The sequence below is a fragment of the Oreochromis aureus genome, linkage group 22 (genome assembly GCF_013358895.1).
Source record: "Oreochromis aureus strain Israel breed Guangdong linkage group 22, ZZ_aureus, whole genome shotgun sequence".
Classification (NCBI taxonomy): Eukaryota; Metazoa; Chordata; class Actinopteri; order Cichliformes; family Cichlidae; genus Oreochromis; species Oreochromis aureus.
Window position 1 is genome coordinate 9,049,902 of NC_052962.1, and position 14,347 is coordinate 9,064,248.

At 37.5% G+C, this 14,347-nt stretch overlaps 1 protein-coding gene across 3 annotated transcripts in view; it reads left to right on the top strand.

Moving 5' to 3' along the window:
- Positions 1-14,347, top strand: part of LOC116315973 (CMP-N-acetylneuraminate-beta-galactosamide-alpha-2,3-sialyltransferase 1-like) — a 94,163-nt gene that overhangs the window by 25,862 nt on the left and 53,954 nt on the right. Inside the window, exon 3 of one of the 3 annotated variants that reach the window (XM_039605851.1) lies at positions 7,018-7,106. The exons of the other annotated variants lie outside the window; for them this stretch is intronic. The gene's annotated coding sequence lies outside the window, so the exon portion shown is untranslated. The remainder of the gene's footprint in view (positions 1-7,017; positions 7,107-14,347) is intronic. 3 annotated transcript variants of the gene reach the window in all.

Sequence of the window (14,347 nt, forward strand, 5' to 3'; positions counted from 1 at the left end):
CACCTGGTAGAGAAGCTACTGATCATTTTTTTAAAGATGAAATAATTTAGACAGTTTTTAACTCTCAGTGATGCTTTTCTTTTTATTTACTGTTTTGTTTGTTCTCTGTGTTGATGAAACCTAGCAGGGAAATTGTTGCCCAGTTAAATTAAAAATGTGTTGTATGACAAATTCAGTTGAGAAAATGTTGATGAATCCTTGCTTTGTGTGTGTGAAATAATCATACACTCAGTATAATCTGAGATTTGTGGGTATGCACTGTTTGTGAATGAGGCCGTGTGAGCATGTCAGTATGCTGGCATTAGCGTTTAGCTTAAGTATAGCTTCAGAGCAGCTGGTCTGTTGAGGACATACTTTGTCTCTGAAATAGTGTTTGTTTTAAAACCTTTAATATTTCACTTGGTGTTATTCTTACATGAATGTGTGGTTAATCTAAATGAGTGATGCCCATGTACCACTGTCAGGACCAGTGTTTGACCATAAATGAGCCACCTGCATATTCTGCTATTCTTAATAATATGACTATACCAAATCATATTTGCATACATATGGTTTTTTTAGAAGACTAAAGTTGGACGTTTCTGGGAGCATGTCCTCTGCAGTTAAATTAATGCTGATCCAAGAATGTGGTACACAGCAACATAATTATCCACAGGGATTAAAGTGGAGCTAATACTCTGGAAATGTGCTTATTTGTCTATTTGATAAGAAATAGTTTTAAAAGCAGTATTACAAATATTATATATAAAAGCCAGCAGTAAATATATGTGTGTGTGTGTCTCTGTTTGTTTCTTTGTTTATTGAATTTTATATATTGAACATATTTTGTATTCATATTCTGGGCAGCAGTGATTTGAATGGTGACTGTGTTTAAAGAGGTAATTTGGTCCTGATTAAAGAGTACATGAAACAATAAACATATAAAGGCTAATTTACATCATGGAGCTCTGCTCTCAAAAACTGACATAGTGCTCATTTATAAAGTGCTTTACATACCTGAACATTACAGCTGGATTTTTCCGTTTGATTGCAGCTAGCTAAACAATGCAGAGCTACTTACTGCTAAAGAGACAGAGACTGAAAGTGGAAAGTATATCTTTGGTATCTTAACATAAAACTCATTGTTGCAGTCAGAGGCAGCCCAACAGTGATCCCCTCGAACTGATTTTTAGTTTTAGTGTCCTTATTTTCCCCTGAGTTATCGATTCTTTCACTAGCTAGCTAGCATAAACTAATGTAAGTCTATTAGCCGCAATCAGTCAACCAGCTACATGGCATCACGTTTCATACAGACAGAACATGGCTCTAAACAAGTTTTTAAAACTTTGAGTGCTTATTTCTTACAGAGTTACATCTGTGTAAGATTTTGAGAGCAGGGCTCCGTGATGTAAAAGCCGGTAAAAGTGTCAAGTATCTGCATCCATGTAGAGACTGTATGAATGTTTCCAACAGCAGAATTCTCTTTTACTGCTAACACTAAGTTAAAAATATTCATATTCATTATATTTCAGAATTATTGATGCCATCAGCTTTGTCAGCTTTAATCGGCCTACATTACAGACTAGCCTGACAGCTGAAAGGAATGGACTTTGATGGCAACACTGAAAGAGCTATGAAACAATTTGAATTTTCTTTGAGTGTGCGGTAGCTTTATAAAGCTGTGTGGAAGCTGAAAAAAGAGGATCCGGAACATTTACAAAAAGGAGACATTTAAATATTAAAAATATAAGTCCAAGTAACATGAACGTCTGTCTGTTCATCATGAATAATTTTAATAAGTAATGGTAATAAGTGAGTGAACTGTGTAAGACATAAATGTGCAAAAAGCACAGTCTTCGACACATGCAGCATTTAGATGTGTGCACTTTAAGGTATCTGCTCCATTTAAAAAGAAGACGTGCCAAAAATAGAGATCTGCAGAAATCAAATGGGCAAAAATGTATCCTGTAACCTCTGCTTACAGTCCCCATGGCTCAGCCATAAAAAGTGTTTGCTTTGCACATTTTTTTCTCACTTCAGACTGAAATACATTTCTTTGACATTTATGCAAAGTACTCCATCTGAGCTGAGTGGGGGATTCAAGAAATTTGGGTGAAAGGAGAAAGCCGGTGTGTAGGCAGCAATCCACTCCACATGGGCTGTTGACAAGTAGCTCACTGGCAAATCACTTTGTACCACTTGCTGGTCATTTCTCATGTTTAGTTAATAACAAGATGTTCTTAGCATCTTTACAGAATTGCTCTGACCTTCTTACTGCTTTCAAGTGTTACACAGACTCGTTTTAGAATTGTTAGATGGGTGGGTGTCCTCTGTTTTCACTTGTATTGAAAAGAAATAAAATGAAGTCCTGTGTAACATTGTCTCTAAAAGTAAATGTGCTAGGAATGTTTTTTCCCTTTTCTAAATATTATAAAGGGCATAAAAAAGACGCCCTTTTTGATTTAGCAAAGCTCATCAGGAGTTGATTAGCAGACCAGCTGCTGTGGTATACAGTTAGAGCCATAAGTATTTGGACAGTGACAGTTTTGTGAATTTTCCTCTTTACACCACAACATTACATTGTAATTATTGCAAAGGTTTACAATAATTATAAGGTCTTAATGCGATACAAGGAAGTAAATTATTCTGTCTTATGTCAGTGAGAGGGGATATCTCTAATGTAATCATCAGGCACACAGGTCAGGTTTTATCTGTCTGTCTGTCTGTCTGTCAGGTTTTAAATGATTAATGAGTTGCTATGTTGTTAAAGGGAATAAAGCTAATTCAGTAGAACATAAATTTGGATGTTTAACTGTGAATCAAGCATACGAATTCTAGTAGTAGAAGGAAATGAACTTAATAAATCTGTGTTAATAACACTTTTGAGAAAAGCCTGTTCTGTATTGTATATTAAGCAGTTATGATGTGAATAAATTATTTTTCTGAAATGTGGTCAGGGGTTAGGAGACAGAATGAATTGAAGGGATATTTCATGATAGGACTTCATAAAATGAAGTGCTGTCTTTTTAGAAAGACAGTAGAAAGATCCAAATGGTGAAATGCGTTATCTACCCAGATAACCAATTGTAGTGGGATAACTTTCAACCCCATAAAGAATATTTAGTGCACTGATATTTCAATCTCTCGATCCCCTACTGTTCCACTCATTTTTAGCACCGTGTCCATTTGTGCCAGAACAATGGGTGCCTCAGAAGCTCGTATATGCATCCTGGCATTGAGTGTATGAATAGAAATTTTTGGTTTAAATTAGCATGCCATTATTTTTAGTCTAATTAGTGAAAGTATGCATCATAGGCCTATCATGTTCTATATCACCAGCTTGATTATATTTAAAGCAAATAATCAAGATTGTATTGACATGCAGACGTTCAGCTTAAATTAAAGAAGTTTAGCAAAAGTGTTGCATTAATATGAGCGTTTCCCAGTGAGTAGTAGATAGGCAGATAAACATAAATATCCAACATAAATTGTATGTACTTTGAGTGAAATGGTTGTGAACTTTGAAATGCAGACAGTCCTCTGTAAACAGAGAACTCAGCCATCTCCAGGGTTCCTGCTGCATTGAGTGCTCAAGTACCGTTACACAAACAGTATTGGATTAGTGAGAATCATTGTGATCAATGGTATTTCTAATCCACTGACTTGGCTTTTTAGTGGGTCCATGCTATTGATCCAAAGGTCTGAGAGGACAAAAACATTACAACCAGCATTTGCAGGGCCTGCATTCCTTTGGTGTGTGTAATTGTAAGAATTTTAAGTTTTAAAAAGAAAATGCAGAGAAGTGTTTTCCTGTTTCAGTTGAGGACATAAACCTAATTGTAGCTTTAGTGGAACGCGTTCTCTGATTGAGCTAATCGAATGAAACAATCTAAATGATAATATTGCACTCAGAGTCTTTATCAGGTTAACATTGATTATTTGAGTTTATGGAAATTTTACGTCATTACCATCCAGTCTCATACTCTGGCAGATGCCATCGCCCGGCTGCATACTTCTTGCAGTTTAAGTGACTGGGATAGCACAGTGCTGAGCATTTCTTTTTCTTTTTTTCCCCTTAACATCAAACTGCTGTAGGGGGATAAGCTGTGGGGGATGCAGGTGGATGGCCCTGCGGTGTCCTGGATTACAGACTATCTTGCCAAAAGGCTCCTGTTGGTACGGTTCCAGGAGCCACCCCAAGGCACCATCCTGTTATCTCTCATTTCCCTTCTTATCTCCTATTTGAGCTTCACATCTCTCTGACCATAAAGTAATTCAGTCACAGGATTTAACATTTATGAGAGGGATGACTCTCATAAATGATAAGTTTTATGACTCCGTAGAATCATGAAACTCATGCAGATGGTCTCGTTTCTTAACATTTAGAACAATCTGTAGTGAACTGAGTCCTGAAGTCTGCTGTGAGAATAGATAACATGAGGACGTGTTTGTGGAAGGGTTCACTCTATAAGGTTTGATAGTGGTTTTGTAAGAATAATGAGCAGCTGATGTTATAGCTCCACTTAATTTTCAAATGATTTGTGATGATTTTCTAAAAGTGTTTACCATCTTTCTGATTTCTTAGTTTGTTTGCATGTTTATCAACAGGATGTAGGTTTCTTCTATCTCAACATAATATCTTATTATAGCCATATTTTAACATGAATGTAACTTAAGCTGTGAAACTGATCGTTAGCATGGTGTTTTCATGTTCGTTATAATGATTTGGACACATATTTGGATCTATCAGCAGCTTCAGCTCCTGAAGAGATTGTTGAAAATCCTTGCAGTGTGAGCCCGGCTGAAGATTTTATGACAATTCATAAAATATTTTCCAGCCCTGGAAATGTCTTGTGGCTAAATCCTGCACCTGAAAAATATTAGACTGCTAAAAAAAGCTAGAAAAATATGGCAAATTAAAAAGCATAAAATCTTGACCCAATGTTACAGTGCGACGCCCCTAAAGGGGACGACCGAAAGACGATGACACAGAAGAATGAAAGAGACTGATGAAGCTATACCACCAATGATTACTTCAAGTAATTGCACCCAAGGCTATTGCTATAGTCTCACACAGAACTCTATGGAAAGTTTCTTTTTCACCTGACTATGTTAATAATAATTAATCATCTAGTAGATAACCAAGAGTAAAAAGTAAATATGATTGTTAGCTATGTGCTAAGAGCACATTCATCTGCAAGTCTAATTGATAGACTGAGGTCGGGACTCAAATTTTATGTCCAGAACATAAAATTGTGCACTTTTCCCAGCTACATACAACAATAAATACGCATCTCATTAAAAGCTGCCTATACTCTAATCTTTTATTATGGAAAATCTCTTTTTGTATCCGCTTAGCATATTCTACTTAGTGTAGAAAAACTGTGAAAATGCTTGATAATTTGAATTTTGCTACACTATACTTTAAAGCAGTATTCCTAATATTGCATCTTTTACTTCATTACAGTATCTCAATGTATAGATACACATGTACAAATTAATAAACAAGCTGTGTGATGTGTTTTAGTTTGCTTTAAATTACCCACCTGCAACATTAATGTGAGGTACATGAGCACTATTAGATTACACTGCAATTACGCTACAGTTTTGGATTGCATAATATGTACAAGTGAATGAATTAATGTATTTATTCATATATATATGTATGTATATATATGATATAATATATATACTAAAACAAGCAATAAACACTATGCTAGATGTACTCTTTATTAACTGGCTGATATTATTTCTTGCTAACACAGACAGATTTCACCACTCCAAGTCCATCTAGCACTCCACATGGCAGCACCCATCCCGACTGCTCTGCGTGGCGGTGGGGTGTCACATTATTAACAACCTGCAGTGGTCCGATAACACTGTGGCAATAGATTAGACAGGGCAGAGCCGGCTGTTCTTCCTGAGAAGGTTCAGGTTATTTAATGCAGCCTGTCTTAATCCCAAAGAAGCCCATCTGTTCCCTGCATATAGGTGTGTATAATGTTTATAATTTATATATAAAGTTTTAAAAGTTTGGGGCTTGATGACATTGGTTCAAAACATCATTAAAAGTAATTATGTGGAACTACATGTGGAAACATTTATAGTTGGTGTTTAACTGTTGTGTAGCTTCACTTTTCTCTTGGCAACCAGAAAACACCACTGATAGAAAATATCTCCTCCCACACAAGCCTCTATGCTGCCTACCTTTTCGCTCCCTCATCTGTTAGTGGCGAACACCCAACCCAAAGTTCCAGTGAACAGCATGCAAAGTAATGTAGTGGTAGTCATTTGTGTCCATTAGCATTTTTCCCTAAAAAGCTTTAGTGAGCGCGTTCAGCTACTGCACTGCTACAAATCCATATATGACAGGATATTATTCATGTTCACTGGCCGATCGCTGCATACGAAGGCCAGCCAAAGAGAGCTTTCATGCCTCCAAAATGCACTTTATAGATGCTTGTTGCACATTTTGACAGCGGTATTCAGAGTTAAGTGTATCCCGCAATCTGGTGTGGCACAGACTGTGCCCATCACCTCACCAGTCTGGGTTTTGATAGAGTTACCACTGTAGGCTGCGTTTAGCACCTTCATTAATCAGAATTTGCTGTTTATGACATGTCGACTTTGGCGTGAATATTACTCTTCAGGTCTAAGCTCTACAAATTTATAGCAGAACTTAAGATGTGAAAGATTTGCTTGATAACTGAATAAAAACAGGCATCTAACACTTTACTGTGGTGATATGTAATTTTTGAAATTGAAAAGTAATTTCTGGGAAATATGTTTTATTCTATAAGATTGTCAAACATGAACCATCAAAAATAATATCATCTTTATTGTTATCTCATTAGGATTCTAATCATATATCATTGATATACATTAATGGAAGTCGGGGCCTTTCTGTGTGGCGCATACATGTTGGGGTGGGTTCTCTCCACAGTCCAAAGAAATGCACTTAGTGGGGTTAACTGGTGATTCTAAATTGCCAATAGGTGTGAATGTGAGTGTAAATGGTTGTGTGTCTCTTTGTGTTAGCCCTGCATCTGAATGGCAGTCTGACTAGGGTGTACCCTGCCTCTCGCACTGTGGTAGCTGGGATAGGCTCCATCCCTCCTGTGACGCTGGTAAGGATAAGCGAAAGAGGCCTGTTGATATGAATGATTGTACAAAGAGGTAAATCACAGGAGAAAGTTTTGAATAGGAAAAAAAAAATATTGTATCTATAACTGTTTAAACCAAATGAGCTAAAAGTAGCTAGTAAAATGCTTGTTCTTAATGGGTTAAGCCATGTTAGCAAATGTGGGAGGAATAATTTAAGGAAATATGAATGCAACCTAAAAAGAAGCTTTGTGAAACTGTGCTTAGGCACAGCAATCCTATAGCAAAATCAGCATCACAATTACAATTGAAACAGTAAAAAACTGTGAGAAGCAGACTAATCACATTCATCCAGATACGAGTTTGCATGCTAACATTTTTGAATTGAAACATGTACAAATTAAAACTGCGCTTTGTGCTGGTTCCATATAATAAGCCAAGGTTCAACTAAAGGATCATTCCTAAAGCGGTATCACTAGGAATACATAGAAAAAGCTGATTGGGGTTAGATTAAACACTCTCTGAAATTAAAGCTCTCTGAAAAAATATTCACAGAAGTGGTTATTAGTGAGTGTATTAGTATTTAAATTATTTAAATTTTAGATGGATGAGAATCTTTGTTCCTGAACAAGGAGATGCTGTGAAAGCCTGAAATGTCACCAGTGAGACGTGTACTCGTCACAGTACTGGCATTGATCAGCATCACTATGAATTCTGTGTGGATATGCAGTGTTATGGTGCCTGAGCTAACTGATTCTGGATCTTTCAGTGGAGGATGAGAGCCGAGCGCATGCACCAAAAACAGCCTCAAAACAGACTGTTAATGAGCTTCATACTTATCCGCCTACCTGTGGTTAGGCTTTAAATAGCTCCAGGCAAGAAGAATTAAGGGATAGTCACATTTCTAAAGAAAGTTTGTTTTGTGTGAACCTTCGCAGATTGCTTTAGGTTTCATTTGAGCTGTGGATCAGACACAGTAAGCTGGATATCAGACTCTCAATTTTCAGAATTCTGGTGAATTTCTATGAACTAGTTTAGACACTTTCTGCATCGGTTTATGGCAGAAATGCACTGAGGCTCTCATGCATTTTGTATTACTTTCAAATAATTATTCTCATCTGTCCTTGTTAAATGTTATCCCTACTGAGTCAACAGTCTCGTGTGGGTTTGCTTGGGTTTAGATGTGAAGGTCAAAATGCGTTCGTGTCTTTTGTCTGGGGAAGTAACCTGCTTAATGTGCATGTGGCAACTGTTCACACCACTCATAAATTTATATATTGGAAATGTATCAAAACCTGTTTTTGTCGTCACTCAGATCTGTTTCACTAGGATTTCTGTTCATATTCAAACCATGACAAACATGTCTGTGATCATTTTGGGTATTTCCAGGGTAATTACCAGTTAACAAAATAAACTGTATAGAGGCTACAGTGCATGGAAAGTCATTATTACGTGCTAAACTCATAGTGTTTTCTTTTCTTTTTAACATTTTCTTTTAACCAACCACACACCTGTGCGTGCATCATTTTCACTCCAGGATCTCCTACCACACTTCCTGCTGTGCCACGGTAGTAAACATAAACATTAGTTCTTTAAAATTTGAACAAACAACCAATGCTTTGGTTCTCTGGAGAGGACACTTTGCTTTTCATGTTCTTCTTGACAGAAGAGGATTTCTTCCAAATGCAGGAGTGAATCTGGAACGAGATCAGAGACAGAGTGAAATCCTCAGTGGATCTGACTGGCACGCTGATAGAGAAATCATTTGATACAAAAACAAAAAAACCCAACATTCTGTGTCATTGATGTAGTGACAGATCCACCATCCCACCTGATGCCTGAATAATGACTGTCAGAAATTAAACAAAGGAATCATCCTTGTGCCTTGCAGTTAAATAGGACCACTGTCATGCTGAAACATGCTGCTGGAAACATGTTTCCTAGTTGTGTGCCAAATTTTTGACTCCACATGGCAAAATAGCTTACAGTGTTGAAGAATCCTCCAAGGACCTCAGTCCTCAGTAAACATGCTGCTGTGCCATCTGATCTCCTTTTGCGGCTTGTATTTTTGCATCTACATAAAGAGGAAAAAGGCATTTGGGTGTAAAACTGCCTTACAGTAAAACAGTCAACGATCAGAAAAACTAAACGTAAAGAATCAGCTGCATCATGGTGGACATTTTTATGTCTGCGAGAAATGCAAATGGACTGCTTTATTTCTTCCCACACCTTACCCTGGTGCTCATGATTAATGGGAGAGGCATCGCCTTTCGGATGGAGAACTTCCTCGACAAAACACATTAATACTGAGACCTGTTTTACATTCTCTTTCTGGCTGCATCTAGCTATCAGTGAAAGTGCAGGAAAATCATTTGTCTGCATGCAAAATGGCCTAATCAAAACTAGAGATAAAAACACCGAAACTGGAGGGTGGAAAAAAAGCTCTAGTATCACGGGAACATGTATTGTGTGTTGGCAAATGGACTGCACATTTCATTCTATTGGAGGCATTGTGCATTTTTGTTAATGATTAATGAGAGAGATGTCTCATTTTGGACACAGAATGTGCTTGACAACAGACATCAATAATCAAAGCCTGCTTTACATTCTGTCCACCTTGCTCTCAGTTAACGTGTGTGGACGGGAGCGGACGACATTTGACTGCATGCAAAATTGGTCAGAGATTTTCATTTGAGAGTGAACATCAAACCCAGTTTTCACAGGAGGCTGTAGCTGTGCCTGCCTCTACCCGAGTTAACTTTTTACTACACAAAGTGCTCATCAAATCTGAAAATCATTAGCTGGCTGATACTGAGTTAGAGAGGGCAAATGGTTTGTACAAAATGTGCACCTGTACCTCGTGTGTTTTTTGGAATGGGGGGCTTCATTATCATATTGATGTTTTATTTTTTTCTGTGTCACGACGCTACAGCAGAGTAAAGAAAATGATTTAAAGTGAATATCGACTTGTGTTTGACAGCCAAACACATTGTTCCAAACAGCAAAATGGCACAAAAACCTCAATCAGGGAGTTAAACAGATTTCATGGAGACAGTGGCTCTGTTATACTGAAAGTCATTTATCTGTAGTGTTCAACCAACTGCAATCTGCAAGCATGTGACAGCATATTAAAACATCAGAAGATGGCTTCTTTTTGGCACACAGTATTTGTCAAATTGGAATTACAGAAGGCCACAATAGAGGCAACGCTGAGTAAAAGACGCTGAGTAAAAAACCCAACTGTGCCTAAATTTGTCCACTGTCCTCTTGCAGCCCAACCTTGGCTCTTTGATTTTTAATTTACAATTTAACGATGTGGTTTTGCAGGTTAAATAGTTCTCTAGGGGAGTAAAAGGCACAGAGAAATAATTCTACTAGAATAACTGGGTGTGTACAGCAGCCCCAATGGACTTCACCATTGGTTGTGTGGCAGCATTAACTTTAGTCCACTCTGGGCACTGAACAAGTGGGACAGGCAAAGGAGGAATTTCAGTACACAGAGAAATGCTATTTCTTCTGTACACATGACAATAAACACTATGAATCTTGAGTCTTGAATCTCTTGAAAACTGTTAGGATTCAAGATTGAATCTTGAATCTTGACAGTTTTCTTGCTAGTGCCCCCCAAAATTTAATGCATTGTGACACTTATTTATGGCAAAATGCCTTACATTGTTATTATAATAAAAACTCTTGTAACTGTCAAAAAAGCAACAAGAACAAAACAAGCATGCTCAGTGAAAGATCACCGAAGATGATCCTTTTAAAAAAATATTTTACAGCTTTATTTTGAAAGGGTACAGTGAAGAGTGACGGAAGAAGACATTTGGCAAAGGGCCGCAGGACGGATTCAGACCCGGGCTAGCCACTCTCAGCCATGCGGCATATGGTCACCTGCTCATCCGCAACCCCCAAAGATGATCCTTGCCATAGAAGTCACAGAAGTTGATGTTTGTTCATTGAGAACGTTAGAGTTGAAATCACCATTTGCAAAGAGCAATCTAAGCCTAAAAGTTGTGCAGCACTACACAAAGGGATGGTCTTAAAAAGGGGCCCTGACGCTTTTGTGTTTTTTTACATTTTGCAGCAAAACCTTTCACATTATGAATCATAAAAATCTTCAGTAGAAGTGCCAGGAGTTAGTAATGCACACAAAAATAGCTTTTAAAAGTTGCTGCACTTGCTGAGGTAGTAAAGCTTGTGGGATAAATGCAAAACAAGAAAAGATCCAATAGAAATGAAATCATGACATAAACTGAAGCATGTATCACGGCAAAACTTTTAGTAGTGACAAGAACACGACACATTTTCCCCCTGTTTGCATTACAGCCAGCTTGACTTTTAAACAAATGTATTTAAATAGGTAATACAAGACTCTTCTGGGATGTAAAATCACCATGGCAACTAAGAAAACAGAGGTTTGAAAAAAGTGGTGGCTGTACATTAAACCTAAACTAACTAAATGAATGAAAGTGGTGTAAAAGTAATAAGAAAGGTTCCATGCTGGAGTCCAACTATGGTCTCTGAGCTCAGGGTGAAATTACTCCTACCAAGTATAATCGCTGTATTTCCATAAGTCTTTCTTTCATTCATCTAAAATTGCCTTGGCTGGTTTTCAACTATGATATAAAAATTATTAAGCTTTGACCCTTTACCCTTTCTGTTTCCTTGATTCTTCATATCAGTCAATGAATTTAACCTTTAAACCCTTGCTGACACAGTCTTTAACCCTATATTCAAAAATGAATTCAAAAACTTCCTGGCCTGCTGGGTCGCTCTTTGCAAACTCATTCTGTACATGAAAACATTCAGAACTGACAAAAGCTTATTTTCAATTCTAGCAGAGAAGCCAAGTATTCACAGGTACCAAACTTGGAGAGGGGGTGGTTTAGAGAAATTGCACAAGACATCTTTTATTTGATTGACTAGTACAGCCATAAAAAAAGAAGTACAGAGTTTTAAATATTTCACTGTGTAAACATCATATATCGCTAGAAGCATGCATAGCGTGGCACAGAATATATGCGATATTGTCAGAGTGAGGCTTGAGGTAGTTGGAACCAGTTGGGGGGTTTATGTTAAGGCATTTAAAATGGTAAGCCTGAGCTGAGGGAATTGCTTGGAAACATGGTGTGAAGATTCATCTCAAAGTGCAGTGCTCTCTGTTTGTACTTGGTGACATCAGCCTGAAGTGAATAAGGCAGCCTCACAGGGAGTTAACACACCAGAGAAACTTTATTGCTTCAGGCAACTGCAGGTACATGGAGGGCTGTGAAGGACGTGACGAATGAGAGTCTGCAGTAGTCAGTGGAAATGCAATGAGAGGGTGAAAGTGAGTGGATAATGTAATTTTGCAGCAATAAAATTAGATATATAATCAGCTGCTGACTCAGGGCAAATGAGTAAAGGTTTATTACAGCTGTGTTAATAAAAGTAAACCTGATTTGAACGAGGGCGTTAAAGAAGAAAGCAGGCGGTGATGTAAATGGAAAGAATCTGTGCTGCTTTGTAGCAGTGAAGCACGTCACAGTCATTTACACAAGTCTGCGAGAGAACAAGGGCACGGAAAGCATTTCTTTCCACGCGTGCAGCCGTGCAGTAGTGAGACGTGTTATTTGTTTAAAATCTACACATTCTAGTTACTGTGAGAGAGTGTGACAAACCCAGTGACCTTCAGTCAAATGATGCGACATGCCCGGAGCCAAATTTGACACTTTTTTCAAAATAGCAGTGGAGGTGTGTGTGTGTGTATGCGGTGGTGGCATATAAGCTGCCATTCTTAAAGCAGCTATTTTTTCATCTATAATATGTACGCATTAACGTTATGAAACTTGTAGACCTTAGGCTTAATAACAACCAAGTTTTCATATTGTGTTATTATTTTCGACAGATCCCATGACTCTCTGACTTTACTACACTGCCGTTGGCTCTGGACGTAAACCTAGTGATTCCTCCTGAAAACAGTGGAACACATAAAAGGAATAGTTTCAGGAAAATACACTTTCTGTGAGAGATTTGCATTTGACAATCAATCCTACTCTCATAGCTCTTCATTAAATAAAAAGCCAGCAGTCAGTTAGCCTGGCACAGATTGGAAAAAAAAAAAGCAAGTTTCATGTTGTGCTTTGCTGGATTATCTCTGGCTCTGAGCAGTTGTCAGACAGCCAGAAGAGACTCTATTAGTACTAGAAGTAACGTTTACTTCTCTCTACCCTGCTCTTAATCCATGACAAGCCTGTATGTTGGCATTGAAAGGTTTTAGAGTTGTCTAAAACTTATAGATTTAGGCGGATAAGTCTGATGACTGGTTAGGGTTAGGTCCAAGTAAATCCCTGAAATTGGTTTGGGTAGACACTTCAGAATAAAACGTAATGTAACAAGAAGTACTCCAAGAGTACAAACACCTCTGGGCAGTATTTACTTTTAGGGAAGTAGTATTGTATATATTTTTACTTGTTTGCTCTTTTGAAATGGACTTTAAGTAGTTTGCAGTGCAGTAAAAACAAGTGCAAAGTGCAGGCTTTCATATACCTGAGATCGTTTGGAGTACAATTATTTTTTATTTATGTAGATGTAGTATATGCGTAGCATTCATTTCATTGTTTAGTAAAGTTTGTTTTATGATCACTTTGACAGTGATCAAGAGGTTAAAGGTCAAGTGTGACTTGATGTTTTTAATCTTTATACAGTACTTTCTATGTGTTGACGATACACACCACACTTGTAAAACTCCACCATGCTTGTTGAAAGTTGCTGTTTTTTGACCAATTAATCATGAAGTTGACCTTGAAAACTTTGGTGGATGTAAGATAAACTTGGCTTCTTAACATGACCCAAATCTACAGCCTTAGAAAGTTTTCTTAGAAATCATTTAAAGCGTTTCAAGCCAACGTGAAAGACAGGATGACACGCACACAAGCAAAATAACCTCCTTGGCGAGAGGTAACAATATGAATAACAAGTGAAGAAAACCAAAGTGGGTGCTAAAGAAAACGGACATATTTTTATTTTGTACTTCTTTTTTGTATGAATAAAATAAAGAAGATGTAAAGTGTTAAGGATTAAACTTTAAGGCTACCTGTTTGACTTTTTCAAGTGTATGTGTTAAGCTAACATGCTGATATTGACTAAAAGTAAAAGCGTAACATCAGTCTTCAGTTCAGTATTAATTTGCCAAACAATGAAAAAGGATATGTCTTAAAACTTTTGTGCTTTGAAGTTTTCTTTTCAAAAAACGTTATAGTAAATTCCAGCTGGGAATTTATAA